General features: G+C 48.9%; 1 protein-coding gene and 1 non-coding gene across 5 annotated transcripts in view; both read right to left on the reverse strand.

The window, feature by feature from the left end:
* Positions 1 to 12,240, reverse strand: part of PTPRK (protein tyrosine phosphatase receptor type K) — a 1,381,492-nt gene that overhangs the window by 397,412 nt on the left and 971,840 nt on the right. The gene's annotated exons all lie outside the window — the stretch shown is intronic.
* Positions 9,142 to 9,266, reverse strand: LOC115088905. Its single transcript, XR_003855979.1, has one exon. It is a non-coding gene; the product is annotated as a U6atac minor spliceosomal RNA (small nuclear RNA).

A 12,240-nucleotide genomic window follows, 5' to 3' on the forward strand; every position in this document is an offset into this window, starting at 1 on the left:
CAGAAAGGTGGATTTTTAGACTGAATTTGAAGGAGCATGTCACACCAACCCAAGTCTATTCCAGACATTCAGTGCAGGAAAGTGGAAAGCACAGAGTTGGGAATTGGCGATGGGGGGCAGGGCATGTGCTAAAAATCTCCCTCTTAAAAACTGCTGCATATTGTCAGCTCTGCAGACTGGGTATGTTGGGGGGGGGGGGGGGGGGAGTATATAAAATAGGGGAAAAATCCCTATGTAGTTACAAATGGTTTATGTGGGACTGCTGGAAAGGAGGCTGGTGGGGAAGGCTCTCGTGAAGCTCCAGCAGGTCAGCGGCACCATGATTCTGGTTGCCCCATACTAGCCGTGACAAGTCTGGTTCCCGATCCTGCGCAACCTATCGATCCAGGAGCCCATATGTCTGGGCACCTCCCCCAACCTGATTACACAGGATCAGGGCAAATTGCCCCACCCGAACCTCCGGTCGCTGGCCCTCACTGCCTGGATGTTGAAAGGGTAGTCTTGCAGTCCATCGACGTCTCTGATACTGTGTCGCAGGTAGTGGTGGCTTCCCAAAAGCCTTTCAACAGGAAGTCTTACTGGCTGAAGTGGAGGAGGTTCTCCATCTGCTGTGGGATGAAGGGCCTAGACCCTTTCTCGTGCCCCACTCTGCAACTATTGGACTATTTGTGGTCACTCTCCGAGTCTGGGCTACAGACCACTTTGATCAGCTTCCACCTGAGTGCTATCAACGCTTATCACCGGGGATAAGTGGTACACCCATTTCTGTGCAGCCCTTGGTGGGCTGCTTCATGAGGGGCCTGTTGCAACTAAAGCCCCCCTCTGCTTCCTCCTGTTATATCCTGGGACCTTAACGTGGTACTAGCATGGCTCATGCAGCCTCCTTTCAAGCCCATGTGCTCCTGCAAGCTTAAACATCTCATCTGGAAAGTCATTTTCCTGGTTGCGGTCATCTCTGCTTGCAAGGGCAGTGAGCTTCAGGCGTTAGTGATGTATCTGCCCAATACGAAATTCTCTCAAGACAGGGTAGTTCTACGCACTCACCCTAAGTTCCTGCCTAAGGTTGTGAATAATTTCCATCTCAATCAGTCCATCGTTTTGTCCACCTTCTTTCCGTGGCCTCATTCCCCTAGGGTGAACGGGTTCTGCACAAACTGGACTACAAGCGTGCTCTTGACTTTTATCTTGAGCACACGGCGGCCCATAGGCAGTCAATGCAACTCTGTCTCCTTTGATAAGAACAGCTTGGCATTGCGGTGGGCAAGCAAACCCTCTCCAACTGGTTGGCGGACTGTATATCCTTCTATGATGAGCAGGCGGGCCTTCCGCTTGGAGGCCGCGTCAAGGCGCACTCAGTTAGGGCCATGGCAGCATCGTGGTGCACTTTTGTGCAATCCCCATCGCTGAGATCTGCAAGGCTGCGACGTGGAGCTCCCTGCACACGTTTGCCACCTGTTACTGTTTGGACAAGGATGGTCGACATGACAGTACCTTTGGCCAGTCTGTTCTCTGTAATCTGTTCCAAGCATAAGAACCCAACTCTCCCTACCTAGGGTCTAGTGTCTAGTTCGTGCTGCCTCCCGTTCTCATCTTCAGCACTTCTGTTGTTGTGTCTGTTGGCATGTGGTTAAGTGTTGTGGGTTCTGTTTTTGCCGCGGGTAGCCGATAGCTTGGTATTCATCCATCTGTGAGGACAACCATCCTGCTTGCCCTAGGAGAACAAAATTAGATCGGTGTCAGGATCATGTTCTGGTTGCATTGGTTTTTACCTCAAAGTATTTCTTGACACCGATCTAATTTTGTTCTGGTTACATTGCTGCTACATTGGATCGGCTTCCATGTTGTTTTCTGGGACCGAAGGAGGTAGTAGCCATCCTGATCCATGATATTCTCTAAAATAACAAAATGATGGAGAACCCAACTCTGTGGGGTGGCAGGCGGGATTTTTGAAGACTAACATCCTGCTGTCCTAGGAGAACACCTGTTACAGGTAAGCAACTCTGCTTTCTCCTAGGACAAGCAGGATGGTAGTCCTCACAGATGGGTGAATTCCAAGCTATCGGCTACCTGCGGCAAAAACAGAACCCACAGCACTTAACCATGTGCCAACAGGCACAACAACAGAAGTGCTGCAGGGACATCCACAAACTGGAGGACCTCCAGCATTCTGTGGCAAGCATCCTCTCTGTGAGGACTTGAAAAAGAATGGCTTCTGCCATAGTCCTGACAAAGCCAGAGGATACAGACCTCATAAGGATCAGTGAGAGACATGGTCCACGGGCACGGGGGGTACTTACGAAAACCGGAAGATGCCATGAAAATAAGCCGGCGAGCGGTCGATGGCCGGCAGCCACCGGGAGTAGACACACTCTGGAATTGACTGCAAAGAATGAGAAAAACACCTACCAAGACACCAGGGGAACCGACAGCAAAGAGGGACCCAGCATGGAGGAAAAACAGAGGAGAAATCCTCAATGAAAAGAAAGTTTTTGAATATTTTGGAGAGGGCTCTGAGAACCGCAAGGCAACTGCTTCGTGGAAAAGACGAGACTGAAGAGGGACGCCGTGAGGCCGTGCGGATAGGGTCATGCTCACCTATCTGTGAGGATAGGGTCATGGTCACCTATCTGTGAGGATTACCATTCTGCTTGTCCTACGAGAAACTGTCTTTTCATAAGAAGGGCTATTGCACCTGGTAGTAGTAGGAGTTTGTGTTGCTCTTACTGAGATGACACCAAAATCAGAATATCTTCTTTTTATATGGTGAGTTGTATGGGGATTGTCCAAGTTCTGCTCTGTGTCCATTATTGGAGGTTGGTGAGTTCCTGTGGCTGCAGAGTATATATTTATATTTATCCCCATGACCTTCTTGCATTCATTGTGTCACACCTGCGATCATCATTTGTCAGGTGTGTCCCGACAGAAGAAAGATGGAGAACCACCGACTATAAGCATGGGGAAATAGTAAGCAGACACACCTGTCCCTCTTTAGCTTTTCCTTAACCCCCTCTTATGTTACAGAGTGGGAGATGGAAAAAGAGAAGTATGTTTTGAATGGTGACAGAGAAAGGGGGTGGGGAGGAGGATAATCAAAACTTGAATATTGCTGGAGGGTTAATAGTGATGATGGATAGTTTTGCAGAAGCCATTTCAATGGAACAAGGGAAAGGATTAATTTAGCCCCTTATGTTGATCATTCCCATGGTGCTTGTCCTTCTCCGGTGCAAAGGAAAATGATGAAGAAGTCTTCGAGTGTCCTGATGCTGGTGAGGGGCGATCTTCCGCTCCCTGATCCTCTCGGTGGGGCATCAAAGGTGAGAGTCTAGAGTCAGATTGATACCCAGGACTCAACATTACTGGTACCGGTGTCAATGGAGCAGATTGCTTGGAACCAAATAAGTGCTCCATCTTGTCCAGGCAGGTGCGCCAGCCTTTGGGGGTCCATCTGAGCACAGCTGGGACACTGGACGTCGTGGGAAGGCCCGAGACACAGGTCACAAACATCGTGTGGGTCAGTTATGGACACAGTCCGCGGATACTCAGGACACTTCTGAAAACCAGTCGCCATGACAAAAATGGGCAGTGTGCGGTCGGTGGCCATTGGCCACTGGCTGGTAGACACTCGGAAACAGACAGCAAAAAATGCAAAAACAGACTACCGAGCGCCAGAGGAATCGGTTCGTGATGGGGAACCCCGGAGCAGGAAAAAACCTGAAGAAAAACTTCAAATTGTTCAGTGAGTAAATTGTGAGGAAAAAGCTCTCACAGAGCTCCACTAACTGCGAGGCATCAGCTCTGTGGAAAAAAAAAAGAGACTGAAGGGGGACCCTGTGTGGCCACGGGGTTGGTGACATGCTGGGCATGCTCAGTGTGCTAGTCAAAGTTCTAGAAACTTTGACAAAAGTGTTCCGTGACAGGGCTCCATCTGATGTCACTCATCTGTGAGGTCTACCATCCTGCTTGCTCTGGGAGAAATTGGAGGATCACTAGGGCAAACGAGACTTCTTGGTATATCTGGGAAGACAGGGATGTGGTAAGAAATGTTAATATGGCTTGGCTTCTCGCTCTTTACCCCTTACCCTTCCAATCTGGGATCAGGTGGAGAGGATCTGTATCATGGGGACAGCAGTAGCCAGACTGGATGGTGAGGACAACAGGGAGGAGCTGTGGGGGAGGGAAAGAGGCAAAGGAAAACAATCTGGGATGCCAGTGTGGAGAAAGAGAAATAGGTGAAGGGAAGGGACCCAGGATAAAGGAGGGAAGAACATGATGTGAGGAAGATGACTCTGGATAGAGGGAGAAAGTAGGATCAAAGGGGGAGGGGGGTGGGGGGCTGCACAATCTATTCTGACGACACGGCCAGCCCCACTTATGAGTTATGAGAGCACTGTACCTTTGCTGTGGGACTGGCACTGGCATTGGCCTCCTCCCTGCCCCTTGCCACAGACCTGAAAATGCTGTGGGGGGGGGGGGGGGGGAGTCCTGGAAGAGTAGACTGACCTCCTGGACAGTAGCATGATGCTGCCCAGTACCCCTGAGAAAATTCTAACCCACTGAATATCTTAATCTGGATCTATAAAGTCTGGGAAATTTATACCATGGAACAAAAAAAGAATAAAATGATCCTGGAGTTAAAGAAAAAGTTGTATGCCATGATGATTACTCTTATTCTTTCCTTGATTGTCTTTCTTTATTAGTTTTGCAAAGTTATATTCTGTACTATTTTTACTCTTTTGTCTTAATTTAAAAATCTGGCATATTTTACCTGTGCATACCTACATAAATATAAAATTGTAAAACTTCTCTCTTTAGTATCCAACTTCAGTTTATTGGAAAATGTAGGATTATGTATGAGTTAAATAAAATAAGGTTGTTTGAATCTCATGCTGGAGAGTGTGGTCTTCCTCATTTTAATGTTTTTCAAGTTTATATACAAAATAAAAATTAAAAAAAAAAACCCCAACTGGTTGCCTGAGGGCAAAATTGCTCCCTGTACAATACAACAGTCAGACACTGAATGGTGTTATGTCAGGAATGTTTCACCTAGCAGCAAAGCATCCAGTATCAAACCTGATGATTAAGATTACATATGGATGACTGAAAACCAATATCCCTTATATTTTTTCTCTGATGCTGATTGGGTTTAAATTTTAAATGCCACAGAAACAAAATATGGTGCATTTTAGAGATGAAATTGCTAATATACATATTTGCTTGTAATGTCGCACTGTGCTTCTCTTGAGACTCCTGAGTAACAGCCCAAATTGGTTTGACCTTTCATTAATTCCGAATAAAACATATCAAAATGCTTGATTAATCACATGTGGACTGATAGCCCAGTAGCTGAAACAGGCCCTACTACATTAAACAAAGCCAGAAACAAAGAAGGGATTGCTTACTGCTGTGTTTGCTTAGATACAAGGCAGGACTCTTAGTTTAACCGGGCAGCCAGGACACCCTTGGTTCTGTCCCGCCCCCACCCAGCCTAGCTGGACGCCAATGATTACAAAGGAATAACAGGACACAATTGGATGCAATGGCCATAGCAGTTTATAAGAGTCCTTAACAGGGGAGTCTAATCTAGGCGCCAAGTCCGGTCAATTTCTCTACACATTGCTAATGGGCAGGTGCCAGTAACGCTGATTTTCTGCTCAAGCGGAACCGCAGGGTTTCACTCTCAGCGAGCCCCTGGACAGGCGTGGAGATTGCCAAACACAGGATGGGATCATAGCCAGGTTGTCACAAAGCAAGCCGCGCCGGAGCCCCTCCCTACATATCCAGCTCTCGGAGAGTCGAGGCCCCCAAACACCCAGGGCCCGACATTGATCATCCATGGCAAACGAGTGGTGGTCCCTAGGCCTCTCTTGTACATATCAGCACCTCCCACCTTCCTTTTAATGCCTTCAGTATTTACAAATGCTTTCCCAGACTGTCACCGCTGCCACCACAGGGGCCCGGCATGCGCGGGCTTTCCCCAAACAAACGGCTATGGCTCATGCATCAGACCTGTGAATAGCCTCTGAATAGCTTAAAAGAAACAGGATGTTTCCCAAGTTCAACAAGTGTACTCCGTTCGCAGCATATAAATCTGCATAATGTCCTTCCACCCATTTATGTCTCAAATGCTGATGAAGCGAGGTGGCTCAGGTCTTTCCTTATTGTGTCATCAGAGTGACGCCGACACCCTTGCCTAAATCGTTGCCCCCCAAGGTGAATAATGATCAAGCGAGGCGGTGTCTGGCTCGCACTTCCCGGGTGCGGCATGGCCCCGAGCTGGTGCCAATGCATGCCTCTTTGACCCAGTGTGCCGTGGTTCAAGTGCCGAGAGGTGGCCCCCTTCCAGCCACCCCAGAGGGGTCCTGACCAGTCCACCACAAAGTAGGACCCTCTGGAGCCCCTCACAGATTTGATCAGCCGTTTATCCATCAAGGCCCAATCCCTGGACCTGACCTTAGCGTGCAATGGCCCAAGCGCCGAGGGGTGACCCGTGGCCGCATGCCTACTGATCAGGGTATCGATACCCTTGAGTCCCCATGTGCACCAGAGGGGTCCTGGGTAGTCCTCGGACACTCCAGAGCCCCTCACAGACATGTCCAGCTGTTTTTCCAAGAAGGCCCCTGTCCCCGGGTCTGACGGTAGCGCCCAAACACCAAGAGATGGTATCAAGGCTGCATCCCCCCCCCCCCCCCCCAAATCAGGGTATTACTACCTGTGAGTCCCCATGTGACCGCCTTTACCACAAGGGCCCTGGGGACTCCACCATGCAGCATGACCCTCCACAGCCCCTCAGAGATGTGTCTGGCCATTTGTCGGTCAAGGCCTAATCCCTGGGCTTGACAGCAGTACTCATGGCCTGAGGGGTAATGACAGCCTGCACCTGAGGGGTCCTAGGTGGTACACCACGCAGCAGGACCCTCCTGCACCCGCCTACCATTCAAGACACTGACGTCCTCCTGACTGCAAGCCTCGCAGCTATAATGCACTCTGCAAAGGCTCAGCAACACACTGACGCAAGGACTACAAGTGCGAAGGCCACCCAGAAGAACGTATCTCACAAAGCAATCTGGAAAAAATGTAGCTCGCAGTCGCCCTTTGCTGCCCTGGGCAGAACACTCCGTTTCCCGTTTTAAGTGGCTGATGCAAACATTTTCCTGCTGTACAGCGTGTACTATGCATACTCTTTGGAACCCAGTATCACAATGCAGTAAGCCCTCCGATTCAGATAGGACCACAGCCGACTGAGTACTGCCTAGGTACCTCTCTAATGCTCAGCTCCACTTGTGAAGCGAGCAATTCCACATTGTCACCACACATTCCAGGAACATGCCTCACTCGCGCCACAATGCTCGTGCGCCACCCAACTCCGATGCTGGGCTACCGGAAGACTGCTCGTTCGCTGACTGGACCACCATTGCATTGCCGCGTGCCGACTACAACGGAAAGATAGCTGTGAAGTTCCAGGGTGAACAACCTCTAGCTGAAGTCCCGTGGTCTGGCGCACCAAGCTTCCTTGACATAACACCAACTGCTGGCTCCTGTCGCGCTGACCGGTCTAGGGTAGGCCCTTGGACCATGTCGTCGCTAACTGGCCTGCTATTGGACTCGCTCTTCCCAACTGCATTAAGGGCCAGAATTAGTGACATTGCATGCTGCCTTGAATGAGGCATTTGATGGTCCAGTCCAAATTTCCTGCACTTGGTCATTTTCCAGGCGTGCATGATGGGTGAGTGGCCAACTATTCATGTCGAAAGACATCGGACAACAGCAGTGAAAAGGAAGGAGCACTTAAATTTTGGCATGCGCCCAACAAGGTGAACCGACATGTCTAATATATTAGACATGTCTAATATATTAGACATGTCCAGGGATTGGGCCTTGATGGAGTCAGCACCCGGCCTCATCAACCCATCTGCTGTATAACAGCATGTGGGAGACAAAGGGATAGGTTCCAACGTGGAAGGAGTGAGCGCTGCAATATTTGTTATGAAACCCTTCTTCCATGAGGGTTCTCTTGAAAACTGGTAACTGCTGAATGGGGATCTATCATGATGAGGCAAAACAAACCGACCCTTTTTGGGCGTAGGGCTGGGTCCTTTGCTTGGTCTTAGGCTGGAGTGTTAATCTTAGCTATAATGTGATCCCCACATTAAGCCATGTAGCTGTGATGCATTATGTGATGGCACTTAAACTTGCTAGCATGGCAGCGCGAATGCAACCCGTAAGAGTATTGTCTCGAGCTCGCCTATTGCTAATGAGGCAAGATACACTAAAGCCGTAAGTGAAGGTCAAGGGTGCTGAGGTGAGGGGGCGCCATAGCCCCGGAAGGGAAGTCCCTGGATAACCCCAGCAAGGTACTTCTCAATATGGCTCGTTTCAAGGAAATTTGAAATGCAAAAAGACTTACAACATATCCATATGAGCACTTTGACCCTGCAATTTAAGGCAGACGGCATTAAATATGTTCTGAAGTGCTCTATTTTGCGTAAACCATTGTCATGCCAGCGACAACCAAACATTGAATTTTTAGTTGCAAACAAGAAGGGGAGGGGAAAGATATGATTTTTCTAAGCGCATTTCTTCTTCACCTGAAAATATTAAATTACGAATCAGCCAACTTTCTGCAGCTATCTCAGTTCCCCCTCGCATCAGAGAAAGTATTTGGCCATGAGTGGGAAATGCTGCAGAAATCTTAACACAAATGAACAGAAAGTTCTAGCGTTAGCGTCCCTCTGCTGTACACAGACACCTACTGCGACACCGATTTAGGCAGGAACTGATTTGTATTCCTAGACATGTTAATTTTTCACTACCAACAATGGCACTCCGGGAGCAGATTGTCACGTCCCCTTACAAATACTAATCTGCACAGCCCGCGTTTCACGAAAGCCAGGGCAGCTAGGCATGAACGAACCATGTCTCTGGGAAATCCCTGTAGGTAATCAAAATGTCCGCTAAAACCTGGTGACCGGACCAGTGGTTGGCAGCGAGACATTCCTTCACTTTGTTATATTTGCGAATGCAGGCACTCCACATAGATGAGGCCATGTGGGTCAAAAATCTCGCTCCTCCTGCTCTAACCCAGGGAAAAGAATGCCAAACTGTACCCTGTAATGCCAAATGCATATGAACAACATATGCGCCAGAACTTGGTTAGATGCCACGAAGTAAGTGGCAATGCCTTAACCATATGCGCGATGTAAAGGCCATGAGGAGCTTTTCCATCCTTATCAAGGGGAATGCTAACCTTCTCTCCTTTCATACAACACATTTGCAGAACTATATATCTTTAAACAGAACTGCATGCAGGCGCACAAAAACACTCGCACTTCTATCTCTGCTGCACTACTTGAAATCTATATATCCATGGTTTCTTAAGCTTGGAAATAAAATATTACAATAGCTATGATTCTACGGCAGGTCACTAGAGCTATATCAATATACACCCAGCTTTCATCTAAATCATCACCCTTCCATGACAACATGATCTTAAGTCAACACCCCTAAACTGCAGATCTGAAATGTTATAAAGAATCATTCACTCACTTTCAAACTGTAGCCTTGCAGCTTTAAAATGTTACTGTCGTGCAAACAGAGACAGTCTGACGATACGAAATATAGGAAGCACATAGGGTAAACTAGGGACATGCAATTCTGCTCTTCCCTGCCCCAGAAATCAAGTCAGAATCTAGGTTTCCACCTAATTCTCAACCAACAAACTACCTACTGGAGGCAACAGTGAACACTATTGATTCTGTTTAGCGTGTTTTCATATACATTGCTTTGTGCCAAATGCGGCATTGGTAACCCCTACGGAGCCGGAATACATCCCAGAGCCTCAGCTACACAACTCATGACGAGTTGGGGAGGGCAGGGTACACCCGCCGTCCTTCCCATGCTGCAAAGGTGTTGGTGATGGTGGGGGGGGGGGGGGGGGGGGGGGGGTTTGGTGCGACCTGGTCCGGAAGCGATTCTACCCACTCAGATGCCATATAAGCTGAGGGTGTGGACTAAGAGAAACAGCTGCATTGCTAGGCACAAGCCCCTGTTTAAGCTCCATGGAACTGGTGGGTAAGGAGCTGTGAAAACACTTGCAGCTCAGGCTACGGAGATGAAAGCTGAGGTTCAGCCTGCAAAAACAGGAGCCTAAGTGAGGCACTCTATGGTGGCAACAGATGCTGCCGTCTAAGCTACTCGTAACTGTACGTGCCCACGGGGGGGGGGGGGGGGGGGGGTGATGGGGATTGGAGACGACGAGCACACGAGAGGGGCTCCAAGGAAATCTCCGATGGAGGCCAAGTGGGGGAATTCATGAACAGGAGAGGAGCTAAGTGAGGGGAAAGTGAACCGGCCGGGCCGCCTACCATGGGTAGAGCGCAGGATAACTGCAATGCAGCTTACCGTGCCCCATGGCCAGAAGAAAGGAAGCAGAGCAAGTCACCAGGTTCGCTCCCTTTTGTCTCCCTTAGCTATCCAGTGTCCCCCTGCACACTCCCCAGCCCATACCCTTACTATCATCTTGGGTCCAAAGTACATGAATCTAGCAGACAGGATGAAACCGAGAAATGGCTGTGAAATTGCCTTCAAATCTCCTCCCCTGGGGAGGGAGATTCGAACCGGACCAAGAATGGTCCAAGCACAGCTCGGTAAAGCCATGAAGGGAGCCTGCGACACCTCTGATCGGGGAAGAGTCTGGAGCTGGCCAAAAGTAGCAGTAGGCAATACTTTCAAGGTTCATGCTTTCAGCATAAAAGGGTTTTCGCTTCCCCGGAACATAAGATTTTTTTTTTTTTTGTGGCTTTACCTGCCTTAATTTTAAGTCCCCTCACTTACCTTCTATATTCCTTGTCTGGCGTGTCCATCTAAGCAGCTCTGAACAAGTGGTTTTAGCCTTGCATTTGGCCCTGAATGCAGTTCCTTCAGCCTACCGTAAAATGGACGGGTTTGCCGGCATGACAACGGGAAGCGGGGATGCGCTGCAATCATAAACTGTGCGAACAGCTAAAAACTTGACTAGCATCTACGCTGCCTCCGTTCCAATTTTTCCAAAGCAGGAATAAAACTTGTGGCAGCTGCAGGACTTGAAAGGCCCCGCTGGGGCAGAGCTCCAAGAACAGCTCCACTCGGGGCTGATGAGGAAGAGGCAGCGCTGAGGGGAGCCGGCAGGATTTAAATTGCCCGTCGGCCACACCTTCCCCCTCCCCCCTCGCCGGCATCACACGCTCCCCTGGGCCAATTCGGTGACCCGGCGTCGGGCGTGCCTTGATGATGTCACCGCTCCCGACGCTGAGCCAAGCCGGGGGAATGACATCATCAGCGGCGCCGCCGTTAAAGGAACTCACGGTGCCGGTAGCACAATGCCGGCGCCATCATGAACACCATGCGGATGGTGCGAGGAAACGATCCCCCCCCCCCCCCAAGCAGAGGTTAGGCTACAGCGTCGGGGCAGTTCCATGCTGGATCAGAGCAAAGGTCCATCAAGCCCAGTATCTTGGTTCCAAAAGTGTCCACTCTGGCTCACTTGGAAGCACTCAGCAGATCCTAAAGAGGAGATTCATTCCATATTGCTCACCTCCAGAAATAAGAGGTGGAATTCTCCAAGTATGTCTTGCTATTACTTGTTTATGGACCTTGTCTAAAACGTTTTCTAAGCTCAACTGTACTACTGGTTGACTATCTTCTAGCAACAAATTCCATAACTTAATTGTGTGCTGTCTGAATGTATTTATTTAGTGTATTTAGCTAAATACCTGAAATAAAACCACTTTCCTAAATGTGTTTTAAATCTTCTACTACTTAGTTTCTTGGACTGTTAAGGATGACTTGCTCACTGCCCATCCCATCTAAACCCAGTCTCAAAGCATATGGTACTGCATGGGTGGCAGGAATGTCATTTTATATAACAGCACTCTATTTGCATCTCTTCTTTTAAAAGTCTTTGCAGAGTACAGATCCTTCCAGATCTCTACTAGAACTAAATTTCTATCAGAAGGAATATGCCATTAGTATGAGGAAGAAATGGATGAGCAGTTCATGTGGATGTGTAGCTCCCCCAAGTGGAGCCTAGAATGTGTGCTTATATTAATTGCATCAGTAGCATGGGATCTTCTTAGTATTTGGGTACTTGCCAGGTTCTTGTGGCCTGGTTTGGCCTCTGTTGGAAACAGGATGCTGGGCTTGATGGACCCTTGGTCTGACCCTGCATGGCAATTTCTTATGTTCTTAAGAGTATATAAACTCTTA

Source organism: Rhinatrema bivittatum, chromosome 3, assembly GCF_901001135.1.
Source record: "Rhinatrema bivittatum chromosome 3, aRhiBiv1.1, whole genome shotgun sequence".
NCBI lineage: Eukaryota > Metazoa > Chordata > Amphibia > Gymnophiona > Rhinatrematidae > Rhinatrema > Rhinatrema bivittatum.